The sequence below is a fragment of the Etheostoma spectabile genome, unplaced genomic scaffold (assembly GCF_008692095.1).
Source record: "Etheostoma spectabile isolate EspeVRDwgs_2016 unplaced genomic scaffold, UIUC_Espe_1.0 scaffold273, whole genome shotgun sequence".
Taxonomy (NCBI): domain Eukaryota; kingdom Metazoa; phylum Chordata; class Actinopteri; order Perciformes; family Percidae; genus Etheostoma; species Etheostoma spectabile.
The window spans coordinates 92,225-108,943 of NW_022605577.1; the positions used below are offsets into that span (position 1 = coordinate 92,225).

A 16,719-nucleotide genomic window follows, 5' to 3' on the forward strand; every position below is an offset into this window, starting at 1 on the left:
GTTAATGTATAATATGTTATAGTTATGTTCCAACCCAAAAGTGTAATTGTGTCCAGTTGGAGGATGGTATGGGAGATGTAAAGATTTTGGACGTCCTTGCTTTAAAAATCTAAAGAAAATGTGATGTTAGACCCTTTTTTTTTATTTCTGGTAAACTCTGCCTAGCCCTTCTGCCTTTTCACACATCTCTGGCTTTTGCGTCGTCCGTCCACACATTTCATAAGAGCGTAAGGACAATTATGAACAGGATGAAAGCATTCACATGTACAGCCTATTGAATGTCTATTGTAGGACAATAGGTCTACTGCATAATCGGTGACAAATGCCACACTTCAATGACTAAGTTGAACCCTTTGTGAAGAGTTTCTGCAGCCAACAGTGCTCCGTAGAAAGGACCCAACGTTATATATTTGGACTGTCTAGATTAATAGCCTACTGGCATTCATTAGGTATTATTTACTTAGCTTCATTAAAATAAGTGGCTCAATCATTTGCTGAAAAATAAAGAGACTTCATCATTTTTGAATTTCTTATTTTACATTTTAAGATCCCATGACATGGGGCTCTTTGAAGGCTTTTAAATAGACCTTAGTGGTCCCCTAATACTGTATCTGAAGTCTCTTTTATATAGACCTTAGTGGTCCCCTAATACTGTATCTGAAGTCTCTTTTATATAGACCTTAGTGGTCCCCTAATACTGTATCTGAAGTCTCTTTATATAGACCTTAATTCAATTCAATTCAATTTATTTATAGTATCAAATCACAACAAAAGTTATCTCAAGACACTTTACAGATAGAGCAGTCTAGACCACACTCCAGAATCCACAAGGACCCAACAGTTCCAGTTTTTTCCTCCAGAGCAAGCAACAGTGCGACAGTGGCGAGGAAAAACTTCCTTTTAGGCAGAAACCTCGGTCAGACCCAGGCTCTTGGGAGGCCGTGTCTGACGGGCCGGTTGGGGTTAGAATGAAGAGTTAGTTTGTAGTAGTTCTTTGTAGCATAGCAGTGTACCATACCTTAGTGGTCCCCTAATACTGTATCTGAAGTCTCTTTTATATAGACCTTAGTGGTCCCCTAATACTGTATTGGAAGTCTCTTTTATATAGACCTTAGTGGTCCCCTAATAATGTATCTGAAGTCTCTTTTATATAGACCTTAGTGGTCCCTAATACTGTATCTGAAGTCTCTTTATATAGACCTTAGTGGTCCCCTAACACTGCATTGGAAGTCTCTTTTATATAGACCTTAGTGGTCCCCTAATAATGTATCTGAAGTCTCTTTTATATAGACCTTAGTGGTCCCTAATACTGTATCTGAAGTCTCTTTATATAGACCTTAGTGGTCCCCTAACACTGCATTGGAAGTCTCTTTTATATAGACCTTAGTGGTCCCCTAATACTGTATCTGAAGTCTCTTTTATATAGACCTTAGTGTTCCCCTAATACTGTATCTGAAGTCTCTTTTATATAGACCTTAGTGGTCCCTAATACTGTATCTGAAGTCTCTTTTATATAGACCTTAGTGGTCCCTAATACTGTATCTGAAGTCTCTTTTATATAGACCTTATGGTCCCCTAATACTGTATCTGAAGTCTCTTTTTATAGACCTTAGTGGTCCCCTTTCTGAAGTCTCTTTTATATAGACCTTAGTGGTCCCCTAATACTAGATCTGAAGTCTCTTTTATATGACCTTATGGTCCCCTAATACTAATCTGAAGTTCTTTTATATAGACCTTAGTGATCCCCTATCTGAAGTCTCTTTTATACACACCTTAGTGGTCCCTAAAGCCATGAGTCTTTCTCTCTATATTCTCTGGGCGGCCAAGAAGAGAAAGGGGACGTAACCTTGCTTCTTATGACCTCATAGGGGAAGATTCCAGATCGGCCCATATTAATGTTAAAAAAAACTCTGCAGTGAAATGTTCATGCCATGGGAGCTGTAAGTGTGTTTTTAAGTAATTAACGTGAAAAGCATATGTGCTGTTGGTGGCTGCGTGTTATATGAACATAGCAGTATTTGCAGGGTTATTTGCTTTTAGCTCAGTTTATTTAACAAATGTGCACTTATTGATGGCCTAATGGAAATTACAGTCTAGGTTTTAATGCTTCCTCAAAATAAATATCCCATGACAGTAGGCTACCCCCAATCTCCAGATCACAATTCTTTGTAATAATATCCCGCTGAGAAGACCCCCGAGTTTAGTTAATCTGTATGACACTACCCCCTAAATGTAAATACATTGAAATGTAACCAACGCATTGGAAAGTGTAACCACATTCACTCACTATCTGGAAATAGCCTAATATTGTAACTGTAGGCAAGTAGAGTAATCTTAGCACAGGTTCCCTGGATTGAAGCAAAATGCGAGCCAGGTAGACATTTTGGCTCCTCTGGACCATGTGAACCCCGTTGCAAACCCGGAGCCACAATGATGCCAGGATCTCGTATCCTGCTGTACTGCCACTGTGTCCCTGCGCTACGTGCTCATGTCGGCGGATCGGCTTCGTAGCGCAGGGAGAGCGAGCGCGTTCCAACAACATGATTTCCGCCTTGGGCCGCTGCCTTCAAAAAAAACAGTGATGTTCAATTTTCAAAATGTGAAACAAACCCTAACAGCTGCAGCAGCCAGGATACATGAAAAAAATGAGTTTTTTTCAATAAACATTAAAGCATGTACATTGTCTGGTAGAAACACAAACCAAGTATACATCTGAAAACGGTAAGTAATAATTCTGTTTAAAGTGCGTAAAGTATTTTTGTATTTTTGCCAAACACAAAATAATTCAAGTAACATATTGGTCTCTGAAAAAGGAAAGACCATGTTATAATATACAGAGTGAAACAATTTGTCGACTTTGTAGACAAATGAATCTTTTTGATAATTTAATAATTTTTATTTATATTCATAGTAATACATATTTATCATTGAAGTGCCAAACATTCTCTGGTCCAAGTTCCAACTACTCAGATGGAGAATTTTGTTGCTTGTGATGGCATTTTTGCTATTTCTGACATTTCATAAACCAACAATTGATGGAGACAGAAATTGACAGATTAATCAATTGTTTACTTGCAGCTTAATATAGTGTTCCTCTCATTGGACCTGCACATAAGTCAGTCAGTGCTTTGTATCTATGTCTATTTGTTTTTTCTGTATTTATTGTTTATTTCATATTATCTTTTAATATGTTTGTTGTTCATGCATGCCCCTTTCACTGAGGAAATTCCACATAAGTACTATTGGCAATATCTGATTGATACTGATTGTTGCCCTGCATGTTTTGCCTAACAGGTGCTGTTTAATGTATAGTATGAGAAAGAGTAGCCTACAGCCAAATCGGCAAATTCAAATATAATTTTCAATTTAGTTACTAAAGTTAGTCAGTTTGGATTATGACGATGGGCTTTTATTGTGAGAGTTGAGTTCGGAAGTCTTGTCGTTGTTGCTGCTGGCAGATCCCAGGCCGCAGTGATTTGTAGCCGCTGCAGTAGGAGGAAGGACCGCGGTTCTACCCCCTTCTATCTTTCAGTTTCGTCTCGAAATTCTGACGTTGGTTCCTTCTTGTATCGATCGGTAAATTGAGTGCACAGTACGGTGTTCTATGAAAACTAAGTCGTAGTATTACCAACGGACATTGATACCATCGCCATTTTAATCGCACGTTTTCCCTGCAGAAGCGCTAGCACAACAATGGCTCTGAAAAGAATTCACAAGGTAAGGAAGTGAACGACGAGGCCCGGATTTCGCAGTTTCGTTAGGGATTTAAATCCAAGGCTGACCACTGATGCTTGTCTGTCGTTTTAATAACTGAAAATAATACAAAATACTGACTAAATAACTCGTTCTTGGTTTCAACGGCCAGCTAACGGTCTCTGAGTAGCGGGTGCGCCGCCTGTAGCTATGTCTGGTCCCAAAGTGCGTGCTACTATGAACCGTTAGTAACCTTAGTTAGCCGTTTTTAGCTGTTCTTCGCCATGTTACATCGGTTCACCATCGATGTCTTTAGTGGCGAATATAACGAAATGTTTTAGCTAACGTTAGCTATGCCGGTTACTAGGTAACGTCAGCGATTTAGCGGTGTGCTAGCTATCTGTTTCTAGCTAGCATATCTGTCCCGGTGGTTGCTAACTCGGACAAGCTAGCTTCATGGTAAGCTAGCTAGCTAACGTTAGCTTACTACATGACCTAACGTTACGCTTCACAGTAGCTAAATTAACGGTAGTTTCTACTCGTTTGGTGTTTCGGCTATTGTATCTCGTGTAGTTTCCCATATGTGATAGTAAGGTAGCTAGCTAACGGTATTTATAGAGTTACTTAAGCTAGCTTACACTCGCTTCTTGATTTGACAGATAATGTTATCCGGCTACATTAACGTTAGCTTAATTTTAGGGCACTCTATCGCTTATTCTATTAACCTATTTGCCATTTTTAAACTCTTTTTTAACGTTACTGTTTGTTGACTTTGTCGATGTTTTCATGTTTTGTGACAATTTTAACAGCCTACAAGATACGAATGGATGTGCTATCGTTTACGTTATTTAATCCCTGTTTTTTAACGTTTAACTGTCTTCGTAGTGCGCAAATTGTAAGTTAGGTATTTTCAGCAACGTCAGTGGTGGAAAAAATAGTGTTATTGGTTGTATTTGACATTATAATTGTTGTATTCGACAAATGAGCAATACACAGCGAAACGCTAGTGATAGCGTTAGCAGTGTGTCGCTGTGGTTAAAACAGGCCCCACGCGTTGTTCGCCTTTGATGCCATGTTGCTGACAGCAGGCGAGCAGCAAATCGTCACCATAGCCGTTCGAGTTAGCATAATGTTGGGTTTTGTCTTGTTAATTCTTCCAGCAACCTTACCGGTGTCGTCATGTGGCTGACCACCGCCAGCATGATGTTTCTCTCACTTGACATCCTGTGGTGCTGCTGTCGTGTTTGCACCATAACGTTACAACACGGCTGCACACAGCCACTTCTACTCGGTTCACCTGAGTGTCTTGTGTGTAGTAAAAACCCTCTGTTGTCATATTGTCGTGATCTCAGTTTGGCTGTCACACGTTCTACCCTGCTATACCTGGAGGAATGCTATTTGTATAGCGATCGCTCCAGTAATCAAAGCTCACGCTGCTACTATAGTGTTGTTCTGTCAGTAGGAATGGCTTTTTTTAATTGTCACTGTTGCAGTAGACTTTGTAGCAACTGCAGTGGCACTGACCTTCGGATCTGTTCACAACCAGGGATTGTCAACTATACGGAGGGCTCATACAGAGCCTTTTAAGTGGAACAAAACATTTATTTCAGATTATTATATTTTTTCCCCCAGGAATTTTTGTTCTTTCGTTTTGCCAGTTCTGTACTGTATGTATGTACATGTTTGTGGAAATACTTGCAGAACCCGTTCAACTGACTTGTCACATGTTCTCTCAGGAGTTGAACGACTTGGCACGGGACCCACCAGCCCAGTGTTCTGCGGACCAGTAGAGATGACAGTAAGTCCATCATGTCAACCAACGTTGCCCTGGTGCTGTGTGATGGGGTAACAAACCCATTTCTGTCTAACCCTTCCCTTATTCTTGCCAATCACTCTAAACAACTCGCCCACATAATAAATATTTATTTAATAAATCATATACATACATAATGACCCAAAAAGAATGCCTTATTCTAATTTATTACAGATTAATTAACCATCATCTGCGAGATAGCAGTGTCTCCAGATCTGCTCCTTTGGGTTAAAATTATGATTAATGTGATTATTTTGGATCGGTGAATTACCCACAATAGTTAAATTTACAAAGACTGGCACTAATAAGGGCTAGGCATTATATTGATATTATATCAGTATCGTGATATGAGGCTAGTATCGTCTTATATTTTTGGAAAGCAGACTGTTCGAGCTGTTCTGTTTTTGCCTTTACACACTGTAAAACTATTTTTGTTAAACTACCATTGTCAATCCTACAATATCGACACCAAGGTATTAAGTCAAGAATATCGTGATATTTGAATTTTTCCATATCGCCCAACCCTAAGTCAATACATACAAATGTTTTCAAGCCTATGTAGTGTAACTTGCAAAGGAAATGTAAGCATCAGTGAGGGCTGCCTTCTTATGTAGTCCAGGGTATTTAACAATTTAAGGAGGTACCTCTGTTTTTGAGTAAGCAGATCAAGGAAATACCTACTGTAAACTGCCTCTTGTCAAATACTGGTTCATTAATAGCATAGTATTCCCAACTCTTGCAACTGTCCGTTTCACTTTTGCTTTCGGGCAAGTATAAGGGGAGTTCCAAATGTTGTCAGTAAACAAGACAAAGTTTTTCCTAATTGGTGTCAACTGCTAATGTCCTTATGTACAGAAACTAATGGACTTTCTTTTTATTTTTTTAAATGTATGTATTGCATCTTAACACAACTTTCATACCACCCAACGGGGGAGTATTCAAGTAATGGCATTTTTTTGACGGATCATCCTCTGAAAATACTGATAATGAAATAAAGTAAATCTGCGTGAACCACCAGTATATCACACACTCCAAATTCATATTGTTTCGTACGCTTACATTTCAATTTTTTCACGTACAATTGTCTCAAAAATAATTGCAATTAACAAGTTATTTGTTTATTACTTTTTTCAAACAAATTCAAGTTTTGAATAAATCCATGATACGCCTTTGGTTATAGTCGCTATGTGACCCAGACACTGTACTAACACAGCCTATGAAGTAAACCGCCTCTTTACCATAACATGTTTTGTAACTGTATCTTCCCCACCCCCCCTTGCCATTTTTGTTGCTATGAACGTATATAGGTCAAGTGCCAACAACTAACATCGCTTTTAGCGTACAGTCTGAGCAAGAATTCTTTCATTAAAATTTGGCATAACTCAACAAAATCAAAATTACCATCAACAGACTTAGTCCTTAAACCCTAGATAATGTTAGCAATTAATGCGGTTAAACAAAGAAACAGCAATCATCTAAAATATAGATATGAGACACTTATGTAATGATTGTTACAGGCCTAGTTAAATGTATTTTTTTTGAGAATATTATTGGTATAAGTGATTTTAAAATGATCAACCAACAATGGATTGGAGTCAAATTATCCCATTGTTTTATAGCATGTCTAGTGTCCTGGTCGTCAAGGTTATGTTTGTTGAATGTTTTGTGTGTGTGTGTTGATAGGCCACTATCATGAACGCATATCTCAGCAGTTTAGTAACTAACCCATGAAAATAATCACTTGTGTAATCTTGGGATTTTGTTGGGACTCTGTCAGAGAGCCCCCATTATGGTCTTGTTTGACTGTATTACATTGAAAGTTGATTCTATATTTCAGTATTCCCCCAACTTCACCTATCTCCCCATCTTATATTTACGTTTATGGGAGGACTAGGCTGGAACGTCTAATCACAGTTTTTACATTATCACTGTTTCTTTGTTTAACTGCAATCAACTGCTAACATTATCTAGATCCCAAGGAGTATGACTGTGACGGCATTGTCACTTTATGTTCATTTAAGAAAAAACTATTTTATGCTAATAAAGACGCGCAGTTCACTTCATAGGCTGTGTACCTGCTAGTAACATCTAGGTCACTTAACAGTCATATACCAAAGATTACCCTGGGAATCATTCAAACTACGAGAAGTAATAAATAAATGAGGTTTGACTAACAAGACGTTACTTTTTAATAATTATTTTTGAGAAGATTATTGTACAGCCAAACTTGGAGTTGTCCAGCTCTAGACAGGACTAAATAAGAGTTTATGGGTATAGTGTCAGTCCCTTTTTATGCCCGCTCGTATTTAACGTGAAAAAGCTTTAGGCCAAACAACAAACATGCTGCAATTTTTGTGAACTTCACTAATGTGGTGCAATGACAAAAAAGAGAGCTTTCTAACTAAAGTTGACTAAAAGAGGAATAAAAAAACATCTTTTGGAAATTGATCTTAATGCCTATTAAAAAAAAAAGAGGAAAATCCAACTTTTTAAGGACACCAATTTTCTTTGTGAAAGAATCATTTTTTGTAATAATAAATGTTCTTCCAAAACACAGGGGGCATAAGTATACACCCCCATGTTAAATTCCCATAGAGACAGGCACATTTTTAATTTTAAGACCAGTTATTTCATGAATTCCGATACTATGCATCCTGATAAAGTTCCCTCGGCCTTTAGAATTAAACTACCACCATATCACGCACACCCTTTGGCATACCTAGAGATAGCATGGGAACTTTCCATAAGATCGTCTCTCAATGCAAATCAAACCAGCTGTTAAACTGAAATAACACTATGCCAGTACGTAACCATAGCATAGTAGCAGTGAAGGTAACACAGACATGTTGCCGCGATGTAGGCCCAGTGAACAAAATGATGCTCTTCATTAGGGCGGGCTATCGCCATGATTTCACTTATCGTTTCATTCCATGTCACAAGCTCGATTACATTTCTGATTTCATTTAGGTCAGGGAAGTTTCATTTACAGTACCAGATAGATAATTTATTCATCCTGAAGGTAATTTTACGCATCTAGCAGCAAGTAAACCATAACACACATATATCACACATACTTAACAAATAAAAATAAAATTCACTCACGGAAATGCAATGACCATGATAAGTTAAGGTACTATATAAAGCTTCTCGGAACCTAATTCTGAAGTTTCACAAGCAAGAAGAAAACCTCAAATGTGTGTGTGTGTGTGGTGTGTGTTTTTTTTTTAATTTAATAATGCAGCATGTTAATGTTTACATTAATAATTAACCCCCCCCCCCCAAAAAAAAAGTCTGTGGTCCATGGTGCAAAGGCTTATAAAAATGATTGATTTCTGGATTTTTTTAATCAATATTGGATCACTCAAACAAAGATTGGTTCCAATTGGTGAATTGATAATTTTAACCCAGCTTTACGCTTTCATCACAGTCATGTTCCTTTTTACATTGGCTAACTATTATTATTATTATTAGAATTTAGATTCAATAGTCAATTCTTTGCTTTCAAAAGCAACATAAGATTAACTTATCTTGCTGACGTCAAGGTTTTTTATTGTCTTAGGTAATACACTTCCTTGTCTGGTTCCCACTACTGGAATTAATATTTTCGATTGGTCTATAATCAGAAAAAGCTGTCAGAATCATACGCAGTTTTGCCAAGTGAGAATTGTATGTCATTGAGAAAAATCTGTATTTGTGAGTGTGGAATTGTTGGGTTGAACTAACTGTACCTAGCAGAGAAAGAACCCTTTACAGAACCTGTAGTGTGAACATCCCAATGGTTAGGGTAAGACGGTTAACATGGAACTTGTCAGCCTGTGTAGCTTGTTCCAGTGACGTCAACTAACTCGTTTTTTTAAGCGGGTGGTGTATTAAACGGCTTTTTTTCTCTGTGTTGTGTGGTGTTACAGTCAACATATTTGGGCATCTTTACTATGGTGATTTTCTGTCAATGTACCGACTCGACTCGCCTTTTTGGGTTTTCCATAGATGCAAAAAAGTCCCTGGTACCTGCTCACAGGTACCTTATTTTTAGATACCAACATGTGACGTGGTACCTGCAGACTGTGGATTGTCGGAGAGAATCGGGATTGACACTGCGTCATCATCGCTAACGACAGACGGGGACGGGGTCCTGGGAAAAAAAAAAACTGCTTTTTAAATAGTTTAGCCACGTTTTTTTTTAATTTTTTTTTCCCGCTGCCACCAGCTTCTTTTGAAACAAAATGTCTTCTGGCAAACGCCACATGCCGACAATCAAAAGCAACACACCTTCCAGAGTTCTGTGTGTGTGTCACGTTAGGGCACTGGCAGTTTCCTGCGGCGTCACTATGACGACCACCACACTTACCTCACGCATGAGCCGGTACTAATACTACAAAAAGTGAGTACCGGCACTGCGCCGGGCCGAGTAGGGCCGTACTAGCAGCGGTAAGCGCCAGTGTGTCCCCTGGCACCTTTTTTCACACTAGAACAGCAGAAACTCTTTATACATGTCGCTTCCTGTCAGCCAACCTCAATAACCGCTCAGTAAATAAACTACAAATACGTGTACTTGTAACATCATTTCTTTGTTTGTACTGTGCTTTTTTCTTCAATGTGACATTTGTCCTCTAGACCTCAACAGATGCTAGAATTGGAGCACAGGTTTACATGCTACCAATCACGTCATTCTTGGCTGTGTTTTTTTTTTTTGTCACATTTTGTGTCTAAACTTTTAAAATTATACCCCATGTCCAGATAAGTTTTCTTTTAAGCACTACCTTTAATATCATTCATATAAGGAGCCATTTCTGACTGTAAATGTGAGTCCCCTGCCATTAATATGACCCCTTTTCTTTTTCTTTTAAAATACCACTTCCAAGAATATCTGTCCTGAGTTGCACTTTATGTAAGAGCCTGTTACCAACCGTGTAAATAAACACACGCTCTTCATGGATATTATATATTCCCAGCCATGCATTGTGTTCTTAGTGTTTCATAACTGTTTTCTCTGTTTTTGTTGTTGAGTGTTTCACTGGCAAGCCACGATATGGACCTGTAAGTATTCACTAACTGTACTGATTTTAGTCAGCCACTGCTGGGGAGCCCACATCAACACACACATATTGATCAGAGGCATATCAAGCAACTTCACTTAACCAGTACAGCATCTGATGGGGCTAAGTAAACTGAATTCACCGCTTACTTAATCAGTTTAATTTGGAGAAGGTAGGGCTGGGCAATACATCGATGTTGTATCTAGATAGCGATATGAGACTAGATATCATCTTAAATTTGGATTAATTGTAATATTGTTATATGATAAGGGTTTTTCCTGGTTTTACAGGCTGCATTACACTAAAGTGATGTCATTTTCTGATCTTACCAGACTGTTCCAGCTGTTCTATCATTTACCTTTACCCAGTCAATAAATCATTTCTGGAGAATATTTATCAAAAATCTCATTGTGTAAAAACAATAAGCCCCATATATAACCCTACATTTTTTTTTTTTTTGCATATCGACCTCAAGGTATTTGATCAAGAATATCGTGATATTTGATTTCTCTAAATCGCCCAGCCGTAGAGAAGTCCGCTTTTAGTCAGACTACAGTGATTTCCCTAGTTTGTGGAAGACATGGCTGCCTTATTTGAAGGGCTTTAGGGTCATCCTTAAGAAATAGTTTTTCAACATCATTTTGACCATTACTATGATCAATCTGCATTTGACATTGGAAAAGTTAGACCAGCTTAATAAATAAAACCACTCAGAAAGCTTAAAGACAACTTGCTAAAGAAGTCCCACTGGGGTCGACTCCAGTCATTGGATCTTAGAAAAGGCATAAGCTACATTAATTTGGCTTAGTCTGTGCCTCAGCTTTATAATGGCAGAGAGAACCCGGACAGTGTCATCTTGGTGGACAGCACCCTAGAATTTCATCTTTTTATACTCCATTTGTATGAATTTATTTGTTATCCTTGCACTTCAGTCACTAAGGAAATGGGTGGGCTTCTCTCTTCCCCGGCATTAGAATGACAGTCCTTACCAGAGCGGGGTTTTCTTCTTGACCATACACTTCCCCACAGACTACCCCTTCAAACCGCCAAAGTAGCAAGACATGAAGCAGCATACTCCACACACACTCACATGAAGACATGCAGGGCCCTTGCCTGCCAAAACTGCCTCAGCTTTACATTATTCCAGTTTCCTGTTGGTTCCTCTCACCTGCCCCCCCCCCCCCCCCCCTACATTTCTTTCTCTCTCTGTCTGTTTCAGGTTGCATTTACCACGAGAATCTACCACCCAAATATCAACAGCAACGGCAGCATTTGTCTTGACATTCTGCGCATCACAGTGGTCTCCCGCTCTCAACCATCTCCAAAGTACGATCTTTCTACGATAGATGGCAGTGCTACTGCCTTTAAACACTAGCATAAGACTGGGGAAGCATGTCGTTTTTTTCTGCTGCTCGCCTTTAACTAAAACAAAAAACATGAACACGCAACACCAGTCCTGGCCTCCCTCCACTGGCTACCTGTCCGTTACAGGATAGATTTTAAGATCTTGTTTGCTTGTTTTTAGGCCTTAAATGGTTTGGCGCCATCTTACCTGGCTGATCTCTTATGCCACCATTCTCCAGTCAGAACGCCAAGGTCGTCAAATCAGCTGCTCTTGGACTCCCAGATCAAAGCTAAAAAATAGGGCGATAGAGCCTTTGCAGTGGGCGCCCCACCCTATGGAACAACCTCCCCATGCATCTTAAAGCGGCACAGACCTTCAAACATTTAATCACTGCTTAAGACGCACCTGTTTGCTGTGGCTTTTAACCCCGTTACCTGGATTGAGATATTTTAAAGTGTTTGTCTCCCTGTAATGTATTTTGGTCGGAGTGATTTTTACACTTGTTTGTTTATGTATTTGACATCGACCCTGTTCAGCACTTTGGTCAACTGTTGTTGTTTTTAAATGTGCTATAGAAATAAAATTGACATTGACATTTCTTTTTGAAATGGAAATGCTTCCCACAAACGCACAACATTCCTCACCCAGAGGTCCTTATAAAAACCTGGAGTCCTCTCGCTTTTCAAATGTCAGCTGTACCCTTTTCATTCTGCTTTGTTACTGGAATGCTTTAAATGGGTCCCTCGTGCACAAGAGATTTTTGTTTTTTTCTTTCATCCCATCGTGTATTATCAACATTCATTTTGACATACATCCGGAGAATGTCTGGGTTTGTTGTTATTCGTGAATACTGATTGGTTACTGGTCCATTCCAGTTCTCCTGTCCATCTGCTCTCTGCTGTGTGACCCAAACCCGGACACCCCTTAGTACCCGAGATCGCCCGATCTACAAGACGACAGGAAAAGTAAGTTATTACTCCAGGTTGTTTGTGCATCATTTGGATGTATTCCCGGATTTGTACGCCTCTTATCACACATTATAAAAAAAAAAAAAAAAACACTGGTAAAATGTTCAAGTCTTGCCAGACACCACTGAAGCCTGTGCTAGACTGTTCTGATCCTAAACTAATGGACACAAGCTCCGTCTCCGCTAATGATTGGTTAAAAAAAAAGGTACTGTCAATAGTCTGCAGCAGTAAAAATGGATGTAACAAAAAGTTGGAAGACAAAGATTTGATAGCGATTTATAGCAATGCACATCATTAGCCACATTTCGTGTTGTCTTTTACATAGTTTGAAAGCCAAGATATACGAATGTCAGCATTTAAGCATGTGTCATCAGAGGTGATAATGGGAACAGCCTCTTACTGTTCAAAGTAACAAGTCTCATAGCTTGGCAGACACTGCTTAGGCTCTATTTCCTATAGTCACCTGAATCCGGCTGAATTTCTGCAAGATCGGTTACAGCTTGAGAGGATTCCCAGCGCCTGGTTACCAGCCTGAAAGATCAACGCTCTCCATTGGTCGAGGGTTTTCTGGCAGGTCAGAAAATTCGGTCCGTCGTTTTGCACTTTGAGCAGTCACCACGTCCAATTTCCCATATTGCTGCTTTTCAAAAGATTCCTATTATAAACTGAACTTGTTTTAATATTCCTGGAGGAATATTTTACATGTTGTGCTAAAACTGTAGTTTTGAGACTGCTGTGACATCAGATTTAAGTTTCTGCAGATTGGAAGGATCGCATTATCGTCGAACATCTTCCAGCCTTCCTTGGCTCCAGTTTTCATCTTTCTTTTTGCCTACATTGAGGAAGCAGCGTTCTTTTTGAATAACACTTTATTGAATTGACAATGAACAAACCCGACTGTGGGATCCCGTGTTGACTTAATGGCTGGCAATTGATCTATACAGTGTGAGCAAAAAAGTTGCAGATTCTGGCCGTTCCAAAGAGTTAATTACAGCTGTCTGCTGACTTTTAGAACGTTTTGTTATATTCCAGCCCCTTAAAGTAGTTTTTGACCATCTAGTATAATTCTCTGCCTTTCCCTCCCACCTGATGCTCTAATTGGAAACAGAGCAACTGAGGGTTTGAATTATATCACCACCACTCATTTTTACATTTCTTACCGAATTACTGGTGTCAATAATCCACCTGGCTTTATAAAGTACTATTGATTATCAATTTTTGAGTGTTAATTTTTGTAGCTGTAAAATGAATGGCAAGATGTGGCTGCTTGCAATAGATTAATGTTTGCTTAAAATGGGAATAGACAAATGTGATACAGGATTAAAGCCCTTCAATTTGTCATGCTTTTGTGGTTCTGGTGGAGTGCAGTCTCGTGTGTGCATCCTGGCCAGAGTGCTGTCCTCCACCTTTTTCTGTCCTGTCACAGTTAAATCTGCGTCATTAGAAACGAGACTCGGTTGTGAAAGCCCTGCAGGCTCTTATCCAGCTGTGAACAATCATTCAGCTATAAACCATGAGTGACTGGACAAAATATGAGTCCATCGATGTTAAGGTGGCACCCCTAAAATAATGTGCCTTGATTATTCCGAGTTTTCAACATTATTTTGGCTTCATTAGGATGCTGCTCGTCAATCGCTAGATGTTCCTACTATTGTTTTCTGGTGTTAGTACATGATAAACAAAACCAATGATAGCTCTTTTGCCTTTTTGTCCCCTTTGGGGGACAACAAGCTTAAGAAGCATATCAGACAGTAAGATGGCATATTATGATGTACACATGGAATTGAGTGACAGTGTCACAGATTCCCTACAGACTTTTTTGTATAAATGTAACAATATTTGTTGGTTTTTTTAAAACTAAATCACTAATAACTTTTTCCCCCCCTCTGTCTTTCTCTCTCTCTCGCTCTCGTCTGCTTGTTCACAGGTACAAAAAATAGCTCGGGAATGGACACAAAAGTATGCAATGTAGTGTTGGGTAAATCATGGCCACCACCTCTACGACATAGGTTAGGGAGCTTCAGACGTAAAGAAAAACAAACAAAAAACCATTCAAACAAATGAAGTTTAAAACAAATCTTGTTGGTTTCCATTGTAGTGCTTTCGTTGAGCCACCTCCCCTTCACCAGAGTACCTGTAACACTCCCTCTGCCCCCCCCCCTCTCTCTCTTTCTCTCTCTCTCTCTTTTCTTCTTCCTCTCCCCTCCCGCCTCTCACTCACCTGCCCACCCTCCATGTACATATTGTCAACTTGCAATGGCAACACCCTCTGTCCTACTCCCCTTTTCCCTCCCCCTCCCCCGTGACCTCTGGCCCTATCTCCCTGACTCCAGTATTATTCCGTTACATTTTGTCACCGTGCAGGTTGGGCTGTCGCAGCACCCCCTAACACCCCCCCATTCCACTGCATCCTACCTTCCCCCGGCGGTAATCACTAAATGCATTCCTTTTGAGCTCTGTAAAACTTGAGGGACCTTCTTTTTTTTCTTCTTTATTTCCCTAGTTTTTGGGGCGTGGGGGACAATAAATGGAGGGACTTTTACCCTCTGCACCCTTTCTTGTTTTGTGTCATATATTTCCCATCCTAGAGTGACAATTCAAAAAGAGTTTTTTTTCGCGCGCAAGTCGAGGGCACCTCGTTTTTTATACAATGAATACATCAAACGAAATCATTGCAGGCTTGTCCAAATGAACCAATACATATAGCCCTATTTTTGGTCTTCTGTTGGATTCTACAAAAGGACTTGATTTATCCCCACACTTCCTGTCCTACTCCCACCCCACCAAGTTGACCCCTTTGTACACACACATAGACACACCCATGCACGCACATTAAACCCCTGTCACCACCAACCAACTTTTCTTCATTCACAAAGTGGAGGTTCTGGTCTGGACCAGGTATGTTAGCATTTGTTTTCTCTTAGTTTAACCCTCCCCACCCCACCCCCACCCTCCCTAACTCTAGGTGCTTTTTTTTTTTTTTTTTCCCCCCTTCCTAATTTTTTTTTTTTTTTTTTTGCTATTGTTAAATTAGAAGCTAACACTTAAATGGCTATGGGACTGGCTTGGCTCTGGTGCAAGAACGCCCACTCTTCTTGCCAAAACCTCTGTATATTGAATTACCTGAGAGGCTCGTGAGCTTTGTGTGTTGATTAAACTGTGTAATAAAACCCATGATCCTGTGTTGACTCACTCTCCCTGTTGGGACATACAGAGTTAAGACGGGGACATGTGAAGGCTGCAGACACCTGCCATACGCACCATCCTACTGCAGATACTCTGTGGATATCGGGAATGTCTGGTTGGAAATAACTGAAGGGTTTCAAAATTGTTCAGAATGAATGGTTAGAAGCGTTGGGAGATGTACTTGACAGATTCTATTTTTTTGTTTAACCCTTGTTGTCCTCCCGTTCAAAACCGGACACAAACTACCTTTCTTGTCCCTTTTTCAGACTTTCAGAATTCATGGTCAATAACCCTCATTTATAGAAATTTACCTAATTCTGAGTTGTTAAAAAAAAAGCGGAAAATATGAATTTTTTGACTAATAGTTAATCTGAGGAACATACAGAGGAAGTTCTCAGGAATGAAGTGACAATTGTATTTGGTAAAGAGCGTTCTAAATGAATCCAATCCTTTTGTTTATTTGTTTAAAAGAAACTCAATTCAGATATAGACATTTTTAAAGGGGTTCAATTTGACCCGAGACAACAGGAGGGTTTCATTTTGGACAGCAGTCGTTTTGCTGCCGTCTGGTGGTGCGTTTGTGTACTAATCGAGTACATTAAATTTCAGTACGTCAATTCTGTTTCATCTATTAATTAGTTGCTTAAAATGGACACGACATGTTTTCTGATTAAAATA

The 16,719-nt window shown here is 39.4% G+C and overlaps 1 pseudogene; it reads left to right on the forward strand.

The window, feature by feature from the left end:
• The first annotated feature begins 3,653 nt into the window (after nt 1–3,653).
• Nucleotides 3,654–14,827, forward strand: LOC116685917 (ubiquitin-conjugating enzyme E2 D2-like; annotated as a pseudogene).
• Nucleotides 14,828–16,719: the final 1,892 nt, after the last annotated feature.